At 34.9% G+C, this 20527-nt stretch overlaps 1 protein-coding gene across 1 annotated transcript in view; it reads left to right on the top strand.

Annotated features, from left to right (window-relative positions):
* The window catches only part of LOC108447979 (RNA-directed DNA polymerase from mobile element jockey-like), a 69253-nt gene that overhangs the window by 39094 nt on the left and 9632 nt on the right, over positions 1 to 20527 (top strand). The window contains exons 11-13 of the mRNA XM_017739415.1: positions 887 to 913; positions 2209 to 2253; positions 3201 to 3236. The gene's annotated coding sequence lies outside the window, so the exon portion shown is untranslated. The remainder of the gene's footprint in view (positions 1 to 886; positions 914 to 2208; positions 2254 to 3200; positions 3237 to 20527) is intronic.

Raw genomic sequence — 20527 nt, 5'->3', positions numbered from 1 at the left:
CAGCAGGAAAAAAGTACGGAGATAACTCAATCAAAGGAATACCCTGAAATGTTTTGTGATCTTATTCTTTTTTTGTCCTGCTCTAAGTTCTAGGAAAAGAGGTTTTTCTTGGATAGTGAGGTCATTCTTTTTCTTTCAAATTGTGTTCTTACATAAAACTGGGACTAATGAAGTAACGATGGGTAAAAAATTCTTGGATTCAAAATGATGATTTAATGAATTTCTTTCATTTAAAAAGAGTGATGACCGCTTACACCAAAGAATTTCTATCCAATAGATTGACCAATTTTCATCAATTATTTTGGGTATTATAACAGCCCAGGAATGTACACTTCTTTTGTGCTAGGTGGTGTGCAAAGACTTAGTCAAAATTTCTCAAGAGATTTTACTCTTAAAACGCAAGGTGAGCTACTAATGTGGGAGAAACTCTTAGATGGGTCAATGCCAGTTATTCAAGGTCAGTGTCAGTCTTTGGTTGGGATGTGTGGATGATAAGAAAAGAGAGATAAAAATTAAAATGAATACATTTTTTGGAAAATAGCATAGTCAGCTATAACCATGAAGGCACGCTTAAAAATAAGTCTGTTTAAATATTTGCTTGCTGGAAAGCTTTGATTGGCATGGTGTTTGCATTTGCAGGAATCATTGCATGCTGGATTATAGTACTTCAAAGAGTGAGACTCAGCTTTCAGTGTGAAATTCTATGTACATGCCCATTGTTAAGGCATATTTTTTTGTAAATTAATATCCTGCAGAAAAGTTGCAAATGAAAGAGAAGATCTATTTAAATGGTTGCTTGCCCTGAAAAAACATGGTACTGAAACTCTTGTTCTTTTCCTTCCCTTCCCCGCCCCCTTCCTCTTCATTACTGGTTATTTTCCTGGAGAGCCAACAGCTGAAATCCCAACAGCAGGTAAATATTGCATTTTTCTAGTATGCCTTATGGAAAGAACTAATGAGCAGTGTTGATTAATGCATGTTGCTCATCAGCAAGGAACAGTGGTAATGTAAAGCAGCATGGGTGAACTGACAGCATTGCAGCTATGCAGGTCTCTGCCACAGGCCTTTCTGATCAGCTGATTATGTGATTTTCACTGTTCACCTTCTGCATCATGTTTTGGTGAGCTAGATACAGGTGATCCTCACTGACACAGCTGGTATAAATCAGGTAACACACTTGCCAGAAGACACTGAAGAAAGCGTTATTACAACTGGTTGGAGGATGCAAAGTGCAAATGAACCATTTGAAGGCAGCCAGCTATTTGTCTGCTGTAGTCACCAGGGAATACTGAAATGGGCTCAGATGCCTGAAGCTATACACTTTGCTTAATTTCAATCTGCCTTGCTGAATGGAGTCACAGACCAAATGCATTTACAGCTGGGGAAAAAAGGATGCTGAAAAGAAAATAGCACATGCTCTAAATGAATGTAGATTAGGAAAAAAAACCCTAAATAAATCACAGTCTAATGCTGCAGGACTTCTGAATGGTCACATTTGGCAGTTCTAAAGGTCCATCTTGCTCCATATCCTGGGATTTTTTGTTTGTTTATTTCTTTCACATGCTTGAGATCACTCTGGGAAAAAGAGTAAGAAGCAAGCAATAGGCAATGGCCTTCCCTGGTGTACTTTGGCCCCAAATAAATAGGTAAATCTGGAAGTAGTTAGGAAATTACAGAATTTAAGTGCCTAAAGTCTTTATCAGGATTTTCTAAACTATTCTGCAACCAGCAATATTCAAACAATTTCCAACAACCCTACACAAAGCCCACAACTGCTATTGCCACTAAGGGTAGCAGGCACTGTTGCAGTATTACAGACATTGTAAACATGCCATGAGACACATTTACCACAGTAATTCTTCCAGAGAAATTACAAGGGAGACAATCTTTGTGCCATGTACTTATTGTAAAAGCACTGTATTTCTGATGCCTGCCACTTAATGGTATTTCTTTGCAAATCTTTTTAGCCACAAAAAAACCAAAGACAACTAAGGAAAAAGAAGGTAGGAATTTACTCCATGTGTTCATATATATGTAGAAGATCACAATAAGAATAGCATGAGATTGCAAATTTTTCATGTATTGTTGTTTGAAGCAACCCCCAAAATATATGTGTTAATTGTCAAATAATTTTACTTGAAAATTCTAGGTAAAGTCTATTCAGCAGAACGCTTACCAAGCTTTAACTGTGCTCCTTTTTCTTTGCAGAAAAAACAACTGAGAAGAAACAGCTGAAAGATGAAAAAGCTAAAGGTAATAAAGGGATGAAAATCTCTACAAACAGCAATAAATATGCAAACATTCGTGTTTGGGGGCTTTTATGGGATTGGAAAGAGGAGCTTTGTTAGTCTTTCTACATCCATGCGAGTAAGCCAAAACGATGAAATTGTACATAAATCCCCAGCAATTGAATGCCTGGTGCCTCCTTTGCATATGAGTATCAAGCATCACATCAGCGCATCCAATCTGGCTGCAGCGGTGCCCTGCCGGTGACCCTGCCCAGCTGGCACAGCAGCGCAGCAGCGACCTGTCCAGCCCCCAGCGCTGGAGCCGAGGATTAGCAGTCCCCACTCCGTCTGCTCTTGTGCTCCCTACCACAGTAGTGCAAAGTTCACCTCCTAGCTTATCTGGTGCATTAGGTCACCAGCTTCATGCTGTAAAATATCTACAGTGATAACAAGAAACGTTTTTTTTTCTACACAAGATGGACTTCATGATCACCCATATTCTGGCTAACCTCTTGGACACAGCACTGCCTTGATAGTTTCCTCACAGTAACATGCAAAAGGACAAATGATTTCTGCTATACCTTTAAAGATAATTAATAGCAATAAATTACAGTATTTTATTAAGTGTTCGAAGACATAAATATTCTCTCTACATTGGTTAAATACAGTGACTTGCATATAAAATTTGTATATTGAAATCCTGAACCTCAAAGGATAAAAGTGGCACTCGAGCAAGTTCACTAAACTACTATCCAGAAGCAGTTTTCTTATATGGTTTTACTGGACAGAAAATTTATCTGTTTAAATGATTAATTAGGAGAGTCAGGCTTAAAAATACTTGGTTTAAAGAAATTGCTATCTGAGAGAGGATTCCAAGAAACAAACATACTTCTTATTTACATTTATTTCAGTATTTTCACCTGAAACTGTAGATTAATTTATTATCTATGTTTTTTTAATCTGTCCCACCAGTAAAAGAAGACCCACGACATCAGAACTTGACATCAGGTACGTACATGATTTTCCTTTATTGTAAAGGATTCAGGAAAGTTGTGGTTTGTTGTTTGGTTTGGTTTGGTTTTGGGGGTTTTTCTTGTAAGGGAGATCACACAATATTTTCACATTTCTAATTCAAGTCTATAGGACAAGATGTGAGACAAGCCAGGTAAATCAAATCCATAAATATTGTTCCTATGAAGAATCAATTGCTGAAATGGTATTGCTTTAGCACCTTCCTAAATTTTTAAACATATATTCATCTGATTACTTTATAAAACAAGAGGTCTCTAATTAATTTGGCAGTGCAGTATTTAAAACAAACATATTCTCCTCACAGAAAATCTTTTCTGTAACAAAGTCACATAGGGAGGAACATGTTCAATTTCTGTTATCTCACATTAATAAATATTGTCTCCCATCACGGTCTGCCCCAACTCCACTCCAGCAAAAATGGCAAATAAAGATAGGGCATCTCAAAAGAAAAATCTCCCTTCATTGTGTAATCACGTTTTTACTAGTTTACAGAGAAAGGAAATATATGTTCCAGATTCTTGACTAGTATAAATTAATAGCTATGATTTCAGTGGAACTTCACTATTTCATGACAGACAAGGATCAAAGTCTTTATTCTCACCTGAGGTCTAACTGGTTTACACAGAAAATATAAACTACATGTGAATATGGTTCCTTCTAATGAAACTTTTTAGTCTTAACCTACTGAGGAAAGTATATTATATTACTTCTAATCATCCAGACCATTTTGTTGTACATGCTTTTTTCACCTCTTTACTGTAAGTAGAATGATCTAGCGTCCTATATACATGATATAAAATGTGTAATATATGTGCAGTTATTTGTATCTATTTATTTAGAAATATCTATTTATCCATATATAGAAACATTAAATCATAGAATAATAAAAAAGATACCTAAGTATAAAACAACTGCAGAACAATCTGTTATCAAGGAAGAGAAAATACAAATGAAGTGTTAAGATCAAACATGAATATTGCCACGTGTATTACACGAAAGTCTTTGCACATATGGATCACTTTGTTTCATAAGGGCAACTACATTTACATAAAAGAATAGCTTGGATTTTTTCATCTTATTTTTCTTAAATCAGGAACACAGAGATACTGAGTCAGATATAGACTTTAATTCCTCTTGATTATGATGTTGTTAACTGACAGATACAGAAGGCAGAGTCTATGCTGTCAAAAATTTATTGCTATTTTATTAATACAGAACTTTTATAGTTCAGGAAGTGCTAGTCAAAATATATAACCAATACATTAAACCGAAGATTTTTCCGTGAGAGAAAAGAATTTTCTTATGCATCAAAATCCCAAATTTAGTGTAAAACAAGAATGTACTAAAAATTTTCTGTCACTGGATTTTCTCCTGCCCACCACCCTCCTATAAAGTTTACATCTTTCAAACACTGTGTTTCTGTGGCTTTCCTTTAAAGTAATTATTATGATTGTTTAATTTAAATGTATGTTATCACTGAGAAATTATTCCTGACTGGATATTTCTCAGATCATAAGCAGCTCTGTGCAAAACCAGTTCTTCATAACTTTGCAAACTAACTTACTATGTAAGTGTTTCCAAAATATTCTTTGTCCACTGTAAGGAATAGTTAGTTTTCAGACAATGGATGAAAAGTTACCAGAAGAACATCAAAGTTACTCTTTTATGGATGTTGTTTTTAGGCATTTTTTCAAATTGAGAATTTAAACGTTTAGACAAAGTCCTAGGTCATGTATACTTGAATTGGAACTTGATAACTTTTCCCTGTTCTATTTGCAGATGAAGCCAGTGCTTTTTCCCCAGTGCACTGAATACTAGTTTTTTTTTTCTGATAAATGGAAGTAGAAAATGATTTTAACCTTCTTAACTAATCTAAAACTTTAAATAGTAAATCTTCTTTCAGCCTTCAAAAGCTTAATAGAGTAGATTCCCATGTTCCTAGCTTTTGCTCAGACCCACTCAACATTTCCCTGATATTAAGAAGCAATCAGATAAAGAAGAAAGGCAATTTTAAAAGCTGTATATAGCTGCAATTTTAGAATGCTCCACATTTGAACAGAATTTTAAGCAGTACTGTAACTTTCATAAATAATGGTGCTATGTGCACCAGACACTAAATTTCACTCTCCTGTAGATTTGCAAGCAATTAATTAGAATGTTTTCCTCTTCTTTTTCTGCTCCTAAATGTCAAAGTTGACACCTGTACTGAGACTGAAATTTACCAACAGCAAAAAAAAAAAAACAGGGAATACTTGGGAACATCATTTTTATTTCTATCTTATAACAAATGTTTTTGGAAGCACACAGAAGCAGTTTTTTTGACTTTTGGAATGAAATTTAAAGAGTGTACAAATTGAACTCTCTAGTGAGGATAATCTACCATACTCTTTATATGAACAGCTGTACAGTTATACAAGTTCTAGCTTGTTTCATGGCTAATACCAGAGAAAGAAAATCTAAATGGACCAAAAGTTGATTATATTTATTCTAATTACCTTCCAACTGCCCTCTTGGATGAAAACTCTGGAACCAATGTATATTGCATATATATTACAGTTAGTTGAAGGGCTTGAGGTTTTTACTGCCCAAAAAGTGCAAATGTGGCAGAAATAAAGAAAGGCTGTGTTGCAAAGAGCATGAAAAGTGAGAATTAATGAAACTGATACTATTCCCATTTGTATTTTTTTTTTAAATTAGAGAAAAGTGTGGATTATTCTCAAGGTCAGGTGAAACCAAGCCAGTCATGACAAATTCCTTGTAAATAAATGTCTCATAAATAGACTTACATAATTCATGCATCTACCCTCATACATTATTAGAGGTCTGAAACTTTCTTTGACATGGGAACTGTTACACTTACTGTTTAGTTAAAGAACTTTTACTTCTGTGAAAACTGAAATTAACATTAAGCAGAGTTGGAACACTGCTTATATGAACATACTATGAAAACTTTTATGGAAGGAAAAGCACATTTCAACTAGATTTTTCATCTACTTCTGCAGTGGTAAAGATTCTCAAATACAATACAGTTCCTCAAACATTTTGTAGCATAAAGAGCAATCATTTCATCATACTATCAATATATATTCAATAGCACATAGTAATCACCACATGAAAACCTCAACAATTGTATGGGGTGAATTCATTACATATCTTATAAGCATATGGGGTTTGTTTTATTAAGTGAGGTTGTTTTAGTGCTTTGCACTTTCTGTCTAGGAATATATTTTTCCAAAGCAAAGATGATTTCCACATCTGCAAAAGCAAAAGTTTTATTTGATGTGAGGTTTGATATGATAGCCATTTGAGAGACTGTGAAGGAGGTTTCATCAATGTTAAGGGAACATAAATTTGTCAGCAGTACAATGTGTGAGATTTTTCCCACGTAAAATAATTTTGAAAGAGAGAGACCACTTAATTTTTTCCTTGGTTCTGGAGCATTTGAAGACTTTGGAGTAAAATATGATCTTTTTCATTGTTCTGGAGTATCAAGTTTTTTCAATTTCATTAAGCACAAACATTGGTAGTGTTCTATAATATAAAAGCATTGAATTACTTTAAAAATATTGCACAATAGTCAAAAGAGAAGGCGAGGACTTCATCACTGCAGTGCAGGTAGCTCTCACCTACAGACAGGCGATGAACTGCAGATACTATATTCTCTACTCTCCTTGCCAGTCTGTGTGTCTCAGATGTAGATGTATGATGGTTCTGGTATTCTCTGAGTAGTTTCTTCCAATAATTCAGCTGCATAAACTTATACTGACTAGAATTTTCTCACCAGAATTCACCAATTAAGCACTAAAATTAATGTTGTTGTTTTCTGGGCATAAGAAAGTCTGCCACTGGCTAGAAAATAATTAGAAGGAACTGACACTCTGAGAAGTTTCAGAATTTCTTTTAAAAGATCTGTTCTCATTCAATTACAAAACTGGTGTCTATGCTGGGTATTCTCATTAAGATTTTCTGGGGCGTTCATCACACTCCTGTACAAGAACTCATCATGAGAGCAGGAAGAACTGTGCACTAAGGCTGCTTGCAGGAGAGTCCATGTGGAACAGCCTCCATTCTGTGGGTGTACAGGAATGTTTCAACATTTCATGTTGGTCAGACTTGTGAGGACCAAGCCTATATATGCAGGCCTTCCAGCAACTTGCTGTTAGTCATTCCATTATTCTGAAATTGACTTTTAAACGAATACTTGGAGTCTAAATCACATCAGGCTTGTCTAAATGAAGACATGGAGGAATACTGCCCTTTTAGAAGATGTGTATGTTTAAAGAGCACAGTTAGACTATCCTAAATGCTGGAGTGGTCATTTATTAAGGACTAAGGTGACCTTGATTTAATTTAGTTAAACCTATTGTGAAATTTTCACTGAGGCTGCTTTAATTCTGAATGAGCATCTACACAACATTTTTATATGGACTAATTAATCTCTTTTTAATTTAATTTGAATTACTCTTGCCAATTGTTTCTATATAGAAAAGATATCAAAGGCAGAAATTACCATATTTTGGTAACGAGGTAAAATGAAAACTTTATGATCTGTCCTGAAACTGGTTAAATGTCACTGGAAAACTTCTAATAGATTGTAATAAATTTTGAAACTCAAAATCTGTAAAGACACACCAAAAAGGAGAACAAAATATAAGGTTTTATGCTAATGATGAGTTTATAACTAACCTCTCAGAATAGTGACAATGTAATTTAAATTATGAATTCCAGAGATTCTATTTAAATGCCCAAAGAGTTAAGTTTTATCTTCTGAAACAAAAAAAACTTCACAGTGAGAATCTAGAAGCACTTTGGGTTCATGTTGGTTCTTCCACAGGAGAGTCTTCCACTTCTATTCCCGGCTTTAAATAAAGCTTTTTTAACTTTAGCTATATTTGGGAATTTCATTACCTTATCTTGAGTTTTATTGTCTAGATGTGTTTACAATTGGGAATTACTGAGACTGAATCTCAATCATCTCTACATTATGACAAGGGTTATTTGCGCTCAGTTTAAAGGCCACCTCCCCAGAAAACAGTCATAAGTTTTCACAGCTATCAACACAGTGAAAAAAGAAGGGATGATTCAGTTTTGTTTCCATGTAACAATCAAATATTAGCTATATGTTAATAACACTTGAATGTTATTAGCTATTGAGAACCTTTGATTATTATGCGAACCTGAGCTGTGCCACAACCATGAATATGCTTTACAGATCCCATTGATAGACCCTTATTAAAATCTGTAAGAGATAAATCCTGAAGATCAATAAGCAGAATGAGTTCTTGCCAAACAACCATGAAAATTTCTGTTTAAAATACAAGGTCAGAGCCAAAACATTATTTTAGAAGACTCCAATGGCCAAAACAATCTGTCAAAGAGGTTGCATAAAGCTTAAGGTTTATACATATATAAGGTGCATTACTGTGCAAGCACAGAATTTTTTATATCCTACATCCCTGGTTTTGAAACCGGCAAAATTGCTGTAGTAGCGCTCTGTTCCTACAAAAACATCCTTAGGATCCAGAAACTTGATTAACAATTCCTGTCTGCCAGACATGTTTTGAGTACAACTAAACCATCTTCATCATGCCCTTGACAAAATACAGCTGTAGGTACTTTGCTTTTAAAATGTGAGAGACAATGATAGTTCCTTTACACCGTTGAAGTCATTGTGTAGTCTCCAAGGGGTTAAGATGACACTTTTTCGAAGCCCTCTTCAACTGGAAAGACTCAGCTTTATAACTTCTGCTTTCCAGGAGGACACTCAGGGCTACTGAGTTACAAAATAATGTAGATGGAGTGCCAGCTGCTTGTTCCTCTTGATTTTGCACAATTCCAGATCCATCAATACAAGAGTCATTGGTACTGCAGGTTAATAGACAAGACTTACCTATTTGATACAAAGGTCTGTTTCTGTTTCAGAAACCTCTTTACGTAAAATACTTCAAAATGATTACCAGGTAAAATCACTGCAGATTAATTTTTGTGCTCCCAGGCACATCTAGTAATGTATGGAGCTGGTTCATGTGGATCATGCATATACACAGCACTAAGTTTAATATCTGAAGAGCTCTGCTGTTCATAGTGGAGGGATATTTGCTGTTGCCATCGAAGTGCTGCTTTGTGAACATGACTTCAAATGTATGTGCTGGGATTCAACCTAAATTTTGTAAAGGTGTCTGAAGTCCATCCTAAGTCTTGGTCCACAAACATTATTAGACCTCTCCCATTACACTTCATAATGTGCCCTACGAGCTTGGAGTGGTTTTCTACATCAAAAGAGGATGAAAAAAATTTTACCAGGGAATACACTAAGGGAAAACTCACAGAAGGCGATTCCAGAAATAAAGAGGACATTTGGGAAAAAAAAAGAATTGGAGGATAAGCAAAAGTTAAAAATACATAAAGTAATCAAAAGCTGGGTTTTTTCACAATGAACTCATTCATTGATTCCTTCTTATGTTAATCCCAAAAATGATTTGTCAGAAAATTATTTGTCAGCCTATGGGAAAAAAAGTAGATTATGAAAAAAATTATTACTTGGCATGCTGGTTTAGGTCCAGTAAAAAGGATCTCTTTTGCCTAACTTTGCAAAATGAATCCAATTAGTAATGTTATTTATGCCTGTTGAACAATGAATTCATTCTCTTCCCCTTAACTGGGTCAAAACATTTTTCTAGAACTAAATTAAGTGGCTCCAAACACTTGTAAATATATGTGAAATTTATTTCAAGACAAATGAAGCAAAAATATATCTGAACAATTTTGCCACAAACAAAATATAAATGTCTAGTATCCTAATGAACATCATTATGTTCATTTTGCCCTTTAGTTTGACTGGCATATCTTAAATCACACTGCAAGAAAAGACAAAAAAGTACATACTGTGTATTCCCATGACATACCTTGTGGAAGTAAAGTTATATACAAAATGTAGTTCTTCAGCAGTTTTCTGAGTCAGAGATTATTTATCTTTGTTTCAGATAAGTGGACATTTCTTCAAATCCCTCTTCAACTTTAGGAAAGTAATTGCTGTCATATTTTTTCATCAACATTGGTTTTATTTTTTAAAAATTATCAGCTAAGAGCAGGCATCCTGATATTGGAGTTAGTTCATGTTTCCAGGCTATCATCAGTATGGTGAAATCCAGTGGAAAAATTGTAATTATGTGACAATATTTTAATCAGTGGCAGCAGATATTGTGAATTATTTTAAGAAGACAGCCTATTGAGTTCCTGCAGTTTCTTTCTGTCTTTACTTATTCCCAGAACTGTGCAAATTCAGGGTGAAGAAGACATTCTAATTTAGCTCCATTTTTCATTGTAAGTAGCACACAGGCACAGATCTGATCTTTTCTGATCTCAAGCACTTAGAAAAGAGGGTATATGCTCCATGGTAAATCAGAGAGAACTTCCCCAATGGGTTACTCATCCCTTCAGAATCTGAATTACTTTTAGCTTTATGTCACGTGGCTAGAGCTAAATCCAGAAGGTAGTGCCTCCAGAGCAGGGTGAATTTGGGTCTATCAGGGTGTGCTAGCAGTTCAAGTTTATCAGACAGTTCAACACTGTCTCTTTACTGAGCTTTTATTGTCATAAAAGAAGTGCTGCTGTTCCCAGCAGAAAAGTTCTCATTGAGAAACACAAGCATGTGTACATGATGCTACACAAAATCCAAAAATCCCCCAAGCTTTTATTTAATAAAGATTTTGGTTAGAATGACAGCTGAAATGAAGAAATCACTTGTATCATTCAAACATCAGCTTCACTTTCATTAGCTGCTTAACTGCTTATCATTCACTGTTTCCCTCCTCTCCCCTCCTCTCCTCTTCTCCCCTCCTTTCTCTATCCCATGACTTTACAGCTGAGTAAATATATCGTATTAACTTCCAGTTACTTGGTATCCATTCTTATTAACATAATAAGATCCCTGATTGTTTATTCCTTCTTCTTTGGTTTTATCCTTTTTTGTGTACATAAATATGTTTGTATGTAAATTTTAAACCAACCTTAAAATGAATGAAAGTTATTTAGAAACTATTTTCTTGAGATATGTTGAAACTACATTAGTTGAACATACTGGACATAGGAATAAGTTGACAGAGACTATGTCATGTCAACATGCCTAAATTTCATGACCAGCACACAGTGTATCCTACCATGATACCATCAGTGTTTATTGAGCAACAGCAAGAAAATCCAGTTTGATTTTGCTGCCACCAAATACCACTGAAGTCTCCCGTAACTATTACTGCACTGTGAAAAAATCCAATAACTTCTGATCCCTCTTGTGTATAATTTCTTGAATGATTCATCCATTTGCTCCTATGTTTCAGTAATAAAAAAAATCATGCCAGTACCGGACTCCTTTGAAAACTCAATGCTAGCAAAACTGTAAATCCTGTGTGCTCTGATTATTGCTGTGTTTTGTTGGAAGCGCCTGCATTACCACATATGTGTTGCACTGTTACATCTTGCATGCTTTTACTGTCTAACAAAACGAATTCTTTTAATGACTTTTGGGGGAATGTCACTTTGGGGATATTCACACATTTATGGGAGAATTACGTGGTTTGTGTGCAGTGACCATAACATGGAATGTAACAATATTCCATAAATATACAGCTTATATATCCATTTAACCTTCTTACTAGACAATGCAAGAGACAGTTAACAAAATAAAGAATTTTTTGATACCTTAAATTGTTGTTAGATGTAATCCATCACACTCAAGCTAAAAGACAGAAATAATAAATTTCACATTCTATTGCAGAACTGGTTTTCTCAGAATAAAGATCTCATTCATTGAGTTTTGTTATGTTTCAAAAAGAGCATTGACTTTGACAGGTGACAGCTCATAACTGTTTTTAACCAGTTCTGTTCCTTTAAACTTTACATGTATTTTTACTGTGGTGATATTTTCCCTTCTAATGACATTAAATATAATGAGAGTGCCCTTCTAGTGCTATTGATTTGATACATTTTCATCATGTTTTGTACTAAGAAGGTGTTATACGAATTAGAGACATACAACTGACTTTGTACTGATACTATTTTTTTTCCACGTTGAAGCACTTAGATGTATTTAGCAAATTTTGGGAGCAAATTGGGACCACAGGCACTCATAAGAAATGAAGCAACCTTCTAGATGTTTGGGGTTTTTTTCTCACACTTGAGCATTATTTGTGAGAAAAGGCATATTTACTCTTATAAAATAAATTTATTTTACTTTTCCCAGACCTTGATGGAGAAGTCTCACAATGCCTGAAAAAGATCTGTTAAGGAGAATCTGAATTCTCATGGCTGTAATAACAATGTTATTGCTGGCATTTAATTCTGCTACTCAAACATCTTTAGTCCTTTTTCATTAAACAACTTAATATCTGACATACTCCTTGATAAAACAGATATGAAAGCTTGGATGGTCGTTGCAAATTATGCAATTAATTGCATTGCATCACAGACACTTTGAAAGCAGCTTTAAGAGCTGCTACTTTCCAAACATTTTTAATTTTCTTTTGTTATTCAAGACACAAAATAAGATGCAAAAGAAGTGTCCTCATGGGATAATTGCTTTTTTTTCCCTGTCTATGCTTGTATATACAGTGCTAGAAAAATGGCATTTTTAGAGGGTGTTTTTAGATATATAGAATTGACTTAAAGTGGTAGTGGTATTTCTTGTTTATTTGTAACAGACATATACATGTTTTCTCCTCTTGTTTTTCCCGTCCTTCTTCCCATTAAGCATTGTAATTTCTGAGAATGGCAGTAGTATGGCTGTAGAGCATGGTCAATAAGAAAGGAGTTGAAAAGAATTTGTCAAAAAATGAATAAATTAATTTAATTTTTGACCCAATCATGTTGTTTTGAATAGCAGGTATCTATGGGCCATGTTGTGAACTTAAGAAAACCATATTTGGTCTCCTGCAGAGGCCCTTAGCATTCAACTTTTCTATTGAAGAAATAAGATGTAATTAAATGTCAGTTGCACAGTGCCACTAAGCACAAAGACTTATATTCTTCTTTTTAGAAAGTGTGAAGACAAAAATTTGTGATGTTTATAAAGGATTCCACATGATTTCCCTTCCCCATCTGCCCTGTGCTTTGTCTGGTCACTTTGTCATACTGTAATTTTACTGAATATTACATGATGGGGCCAAAATTGACTGACAGGAAAAGGAGAGCAAGGGGGAGAAGTATTTGCTTCTATTCCTGACTCTTTAGTAAGCAAAAAAATCTTTGGCTGCCAACTCGTTGGAGTGAATTTTTTGCTGTTGTATGGTTCAGTTTTGATCACTGAAATTTGTTTGCACTTCACGTGCATTCCTGAGAAGCAGTCACAAGTAAATGAGTGCAGTTGTTAAAGTTTTTCTTTTATTTGTAATTGCTTACCAAATAGTAGTTTCTAATGCTATGATTACTATGATTGATGAATTTTTGTGGATTTTGAATTGTTTAATTCTATTAGGACATCCTCTAAGTGAAGAAATTGGACTCAAACTAGAAAACAATTGTCACACATTCTCTGTAATTTTCCATTAATAACCAAAGTGTTATTGCTAAAAGAGTTTTCTTTTAAATGAATATTTTATTTGGTGACTTGCATTAAAAACAGCTATCTGAGTCTTCTAGAAAGGAGACTTTAATCATTGTAACACATAAACAGGAACTTTCGGAGTAATAAATTTTATTTTAGGCTGCTTTTCTCTTTTCTGCTAAAGAATTGAAAACACCAGGAGAGTGCTCTTAACAATATTCCACACAGATCTTGAAACTAGCCCTCTATGTGACACCCATGTCACTTAGAGATCAAGAGCATAAATAAGCTCCATGGAATATTTATATACTTTATTGAGTAACCGCAGTACTTAGCATTTCCACTACATAACTCCTAAACAAATCCAGGGGGTTTCTTTTCTTTCTGGAGTTCATCTTAGCTGTTCTTTCTCTGACTGATTTCCATCCTGGCAAAAAACTACTTTAAGGAATTCTCTCTCTCTCTTTTTGTTTTTTATCTTTTTTGAGGTGAAAGTTTCCTGTTCCTTTCCCAAAGTGAAAAAGAAAGAAGCAAATATCCCTTCCTCCAGCCTTTTAGACATTAATTCATCTTAGGTACCAGATGCCCTTATATAAGAGCACCAGTTCTAATATGTTAAAAAAACTCTGTGATACTTTTCCAGCACTGACTTTTTTGTTCCCATAACACCCATAAGGGAAATTTAAGTAATTATATGAATTCTAATAAACTACGTCCTAAACAAATGTACAGACCAGATAAAAGGCTTTTTTTTCCTGCTTAAGCTGATAGTATCTATTTAATATGTCTACTGTTAAACCACGTTTTTCTCCTACTGTTCCTCCTTTTTTCTTTTTGGTAACATTTGTTGTGAAGATATGAAACAATACTTTCAAAGTGAGAATCCTCTTCAGTTTGAAAGACATTCTGCATTCATATTGAATGTGGGAATTGCAAAGGCAGTGTGGGATGTATTTTTATTCTTATTTGCATGCCAAAATTCAAATTGTTCTCTTGACTATGGTTTGTATCATAACGTTGTTGCAGACACAATACCAAAGATGGTGGTATTTTCCAAATGAATTTCTTATCTGCATGTTTTTCAGCTGAGGTTTGCTATATAAAGCAGTCTAAGAAGGGTAACATGGAACAGGAATTGTAAAGAAGCCAAAAGTGTAATACTGAAGCGATTTCATCCTGCATAGACTTACTATATGGGCAGCTGACTTTGTTTTACTTAACAAGTTAGAATATGCTACAGACAGAAAATTCAGTTTATAAGTATGAAATTCATCAGCCATAAAAAAAAAAGAAATATGAGGTACTTACCAGAAAATATGGAAACTTGCAATATGTCTGCTTCTGATTGCTTAATTAGCTAAAATATAAAAGATCCATTCCATCATGGAATGATGATGATGATGATGATGAAATTTTCTTTTATAAGTGAGTAGTTTTGCACTGGGAGAATTAATAAGACACAATCTACAAAGACAGTACGGGAAAAATACTTCTTTTTAATAGTTTAACTATTTCCAAAACCTGAAAATTACCTCTTTCTCTACCTACATTTGGAAGCATAATACCTTGCTTATCAAATCTTGTACTCTAATAACTGTAGCCACTAGATCACACACACTCTACAACATATCAAAATAGTTCAACCTTTTACCAAGGGAATCTGCTTAAGTTTTAAATCAGGTATAAACATTGCCTTAGTATTAGGATAAATCCTTTAAGCATTGTACCTTAGTTTGTCTAACCCTTAAAAAAAAACATTTGAAGAAAATGGGGACTTTTAAGGGTGAAATATTTCAGATTAATTCCAAGGAAAATACAGTTAAAAATTATTAATAAAATTTTTTTTCCATATTTGTAGATCTTCAAAATATTCACAGAAGTTTTTTTCGAAGCTTGTGGGTTGAGATAAAGACAGTTTAATAGATAAAACAAAAAGCCACATGCTCAAGCAAAACAAAGCAAGGAATTCATTCCGTCCTTTCCACGGACAGGCAGGCATTCAACCATCTGCAAGAAAACAGGCCTCCGCCCTGCGTAACCATTGCTTGGAAAAACAAATGCCATCACTCCAAATGTCCTCCCCTTTCTTCTTCCCCCAGGTGTACATGCTGAGCATCATGCCATATGTTACGGAATATCCCTGTGGTCAGCTGAGGTCAGCTGTCCCTGCTGTTTCCCTCCCCTGCTCCTTGTGCATACCCAGCCCCCTCGCAGGTGGGGTGGGGTGAAAGGCAGAAAGGCCTTGATTGTGTAAATCCTGCTCGGCCAGAGCTAAACCATTCCTGAACTAGCAACATTGTTTCCAGAACAAATCCAAAACATAGTCCCATATTACCCACTATAGAGAAAACAAAATCTACCCAAGCCAAAACCAGCACATCCTGGAAGAAGCATGATTGTTTTTTCCTCCTTACCTTAAAACCTGTTTTACACATCCTGCCTTTTCTAGTCCCATGTTCTTACTCCTGTCCCATTTGCACTGTTTATCCTGTCTTACTTCTACTCTTTAGGCAGAGAAATAACCAAAACATCCTGGTTTTGGGTGAGGTTTTGGGGGAGATTTTATATATATATATATACCTTTTGGGGGTATTTGAGGGATCTATGCCAGAAAAAAAAAGAAATATGGCCTGCGCCTAATTTCAACACTGAAAGTTTCACAAATTGGAAACAAATTGTGCTAGTCTTATGAAAACAATTAGCTTGAAAATTTTCCAAAGTCATTACTACCATCCCTATTTCTCCTGAGGTTCTTCTTTAGCCAACATTTTTCTGATGTTTTCTAAAGACAGATGATAAATAATAAGCTATACAAACATTTGGATATCACTTCAACATATTGCAATCAACACGAGTACATATTAGCCAAAAAACAGGGCTCACTTCACAAACATTGCAGATAGAAATAACGCAACAAAGCATTAACATTCCAAATAAACAATTAGAAAGTGATATTTAGCATTACACATTCCAAATAAACATAATTCTTATATAATATTTTCTAAAGAATTGTTTTCTATGCCTTTTTTTTCCAATTTAGAATTATGGCCCACATAATTATTTTGTAGCTGCTGGCTGAGTTGCAAAAATCTGAAAGTTTGCCATTTCCCTTCCCCTTCATGAATTTAGTGGCTTTTAACAATAGACTATACATCAGGTTTTCAAATTAAATTGTTGTAGCAGCTAGTTCTACTAGTGTTTTTAGAATGATGATCAGGTAACACCTCTGGAAAACATTGTAGTGTCAGAGATGCTATAATTGCAACACATAAATAACATAACCGTTTAAAATACTTGCAAGTATGCAGCTGTGTATGTTAGTCTTTTACAGAACTTTAAAAATGCATCTGAAGAAAAAGAGCTACATTTTTGCATTCTGATAGCATGTAAAATACAGGGGATAATAATTTTTTTACCCATAAGTAAAATATTTATTGGTATTTATTGGAGCTAGAAAGTGCATGGTGCCCTACTCACCTTCTTCATGAAGAAGAGTGTAATTGACTTTTTTATTTTCATTTTTGTGTCCATAAAAAAATATACAGAAATAGTTTCCTTTTAACAGTAAAAATGATTTGTATTTGGCATTTTTCTTCCTTTAAGGAATTTATCTTTGTCAATCTTGCATCCACTGTGATTAAATTTTAGGGCATTTTGTGTTTGTGGGGTGTTTTTAAGAGATCTGATTGAAAAATCTCTGACTAACTATTTTGGTTAGAGCATACTGGTTTTAATCATAGTAGTTCCTGTGGCAATATATTGCTTTTAGTAATTTTACTCATGAAATTTACCTTAGTTCAAGAATGGAATAAGTCTATTTGTTGAAAATATATTTCAGAAACTTTCTGGTTCTGCCCAAGTGTGTACATAGAAAGGTTAGTGGTGGAGGACATAGCACATTCACCAGTCCATGGCTTGTCAAGCCTCACAGGAGAACCTTGGTCTGACACATTTGGGCTGTGAACTCTATTCAGGGGAGTTGCTTTATCTCTGTTTTCTAAAGAGATCTGAGATTCACCTCACAGAGAAACATAGAAACACTGAGAATTTTGGGAAAAAAACCATTCCCATTCTTAGACTTAGTGAAAAAGCAGTAAGTCATTAGATCCACAAGGATCTCATTTCCAATTTTTTTTCAAGTGTGCTTTTAGATAAAAAAGACTTAACCTTTGCATGAGTCAGGAAAGAAAACCACAGAGGATAATATAACTGGACTGAATATACCAGCATTTCTGACACGCTGCTCTGTTTTCCACTATGGGACATGGTTTTTAATGGGACCTGGAAGTCAATAAATAAAGCCTGCGCCCCAGCTTATAATGCAGGGAGCCCTGGAGTCCATCTCAGTTTAGAATTTTCACAGGGAACATCTAATTTTTTTTTTTTTTTTAATATGGGATGAACATCAGGGGAAAGAAAAAGTCATCAGAATATCAGACATGTGAAAACTAATGTGTTTCAGATGCCAACATTCCTCCAGCCTTTTTCCCAAACACATAACTGGCTAATAGTTGTCCTTTAAAATCTTGTCAATGTTAATCTCACAGTGCAAAATAGCTTTTGAAGCAAATTAGATCAATTACATCTGTGCTGAAGCATGTGTTCTCGAAGCTTTTAAAATATAATGGAAAGTACGACGACATACATAGTACTCAAAAATTAAAAGGGAGAAAACATCCATGATTGTGAAAGGTTAGAAAATAGGTACATTTATGATCTCTTTATTCACAATAAAAGATAATTCATTTGAAGTCTAATAAAATAGATATGAGTTAGATATGAACTAGATATGAGTCCTTCTGGAACTCCTCAATGCATCTGAAAGTCATTGCAAAGTATAAAAACCAGAAAATATATGTGTGAATTCTGATGGGCTTGCATTCAGCTATCCCAAAATACAAGTATTCTGGGAGAAGTAGAGCTATAACACTGAGAAGAATGATGTATTTAAATGTGAAATTGCCAATATTTTCTCATCTTGTGCTACAAGATCTCTCATTGAGCTTTTTAGCTAAAATCCTGTTGATATGTGAAACCTGGCTTGTGATCACGCTAGAGATTTGTGCTGTTATAACTCACTTAATGGGAATGAAATCATACACATGTTTTCTGAAAGAACATGGAATAGATTCATGGCCCCAGTTTGGAAACCACAAACATTAATCCTCTCTTCCTTGTTTTCCTAGCTCCTGTCCGCTACTTTCAATGTGTCTTCCTAAATGGACCTAATGGATTTGGGCTGCAATTTCCTATTAATGCCCCTCCAAACAAGGAAGAAAAGACTCACTCAAAGACTTCCAAGAGAAAGACAAGGAAACCGGGGCAGTAGAGAGACTGAGTCCTGTGATCACTGATATTTTGCACTTTATCTTTTCTGCTGAGGTCCACAGTAGCTGCAGTGGTACTTGTCATTGCAAGAACGTGATCCACTTGCACACATGTACCTGGAAAAAGTTTCCATGGGGCAGCGGCAGAACAAGCAGTAATGAACTGTGTTTAACAAAGACAGAAATGTAAAAGTTTCTCATGCCCAGTTTCTCATGGAAAGGCTGCAATGTTAACAAAGCATTGATGTGACTGTGTGTGTGAGCATGTGCGTGTGTTTTCATGCCTCTTTTGCTCTTGTTTTTCTTTACCTACATGCTCAGCATTGAAGTGAGTCTCTTTTCCATTTAATCTTATCTAAGGAGTGAAAGGTTGAATGTAGCTCTTATATCAGCAAGATTGCAAGACTAGCTGCAATCCTAAACTATTTCTTCTTAACATTCAATCAAATTGCTGACAGGAAAAAGCCTCACTAAGTCATGAAAATGTGCTCTGTGACTGGTGCTATTTTTATGTCTCATTGACCAGTGTAGCCTGAAGCTCACACTTAATCGGAGCAGCTCAATACACTATCAGTAAGTTGACTCCACAAGTCATGTTAATGATGAATATTTCTATTTAATCTGAAGCTGTAAAAGGATGGACACTTTGCCCTGCCTGTTGGTGAAATACAAGCTCTTCTCTTCCTAAGGCCCAAAGTGAGAAGAGAAAGTGAAACCACATGGCAAAGGTTAGGAAAACCACTGTTTTACCGACATGAAAGTCCAAAGAAACTAACGAAATAATTATAGTGCTTCCACTTTTATTCTGTGGCTAAATCAGATTGTCTTGCAGCAAAAACCTTGTAAATGGACAATATACCAGCCAACAATTTGCTATTAGCATAAGCCAGATGAAAAGCTAGGATGTGAGATGCCATTCATGAAACTAAAGCAAACCAAATTTCCAGTAAGTAATTATGTGAATTTCATGCTATCTCAGATCAGTGAATAACAACAAAAAACCAAAACCAAGCCCAAACAAACAAAAAATCAAAAAAAAAAAAAGAAACATAAACACATTAAATAATCCAGGTATCTCATTTTACTAGATGAAATGAAAAGACTTCCTCACAGCACACTACTGTAAATAACTTACAGTAGAACTGAAAGTAGATGTGCTTGTCCTCAACCTTTTTTTGTACATTTATGTAGAAATAAGGGATTTGTTGCCCCAGGAAAGAGACAGGATGGCATTTGATCCATGTAAAGGCACATGACTGAAAATTGGCATCTCACCAGTCTACATCTGGCAATGTAAATAATCATACATTTTTGCAAGCTGCTATTCGTTTGCATTTCCTTACTATATTTTTGCATTTAATCTGGGAAATATACAGCAGTGACCTTAGTTATGTAGTTTCCTG

Source organism: Corvus brachyrhynchos, unplaced genomic scaffold, assembly GCF_000691975.1.
Source record: "Corvus brachyrhynchos isolate BGI_N302 unplaced genomic scaffold, ASM69197v1 scaffold14, whole genome shotgun sequence".
Taxonomy (NCBI): Eukaryota; Metazoa; Chordata; class Aves; order Passeriformes; family Corvidae; genus Corvus; species Corvus brachyrhynchos.
This window is presented reverse-complemented; position numbering and strand designations above follow the sequence as displayed.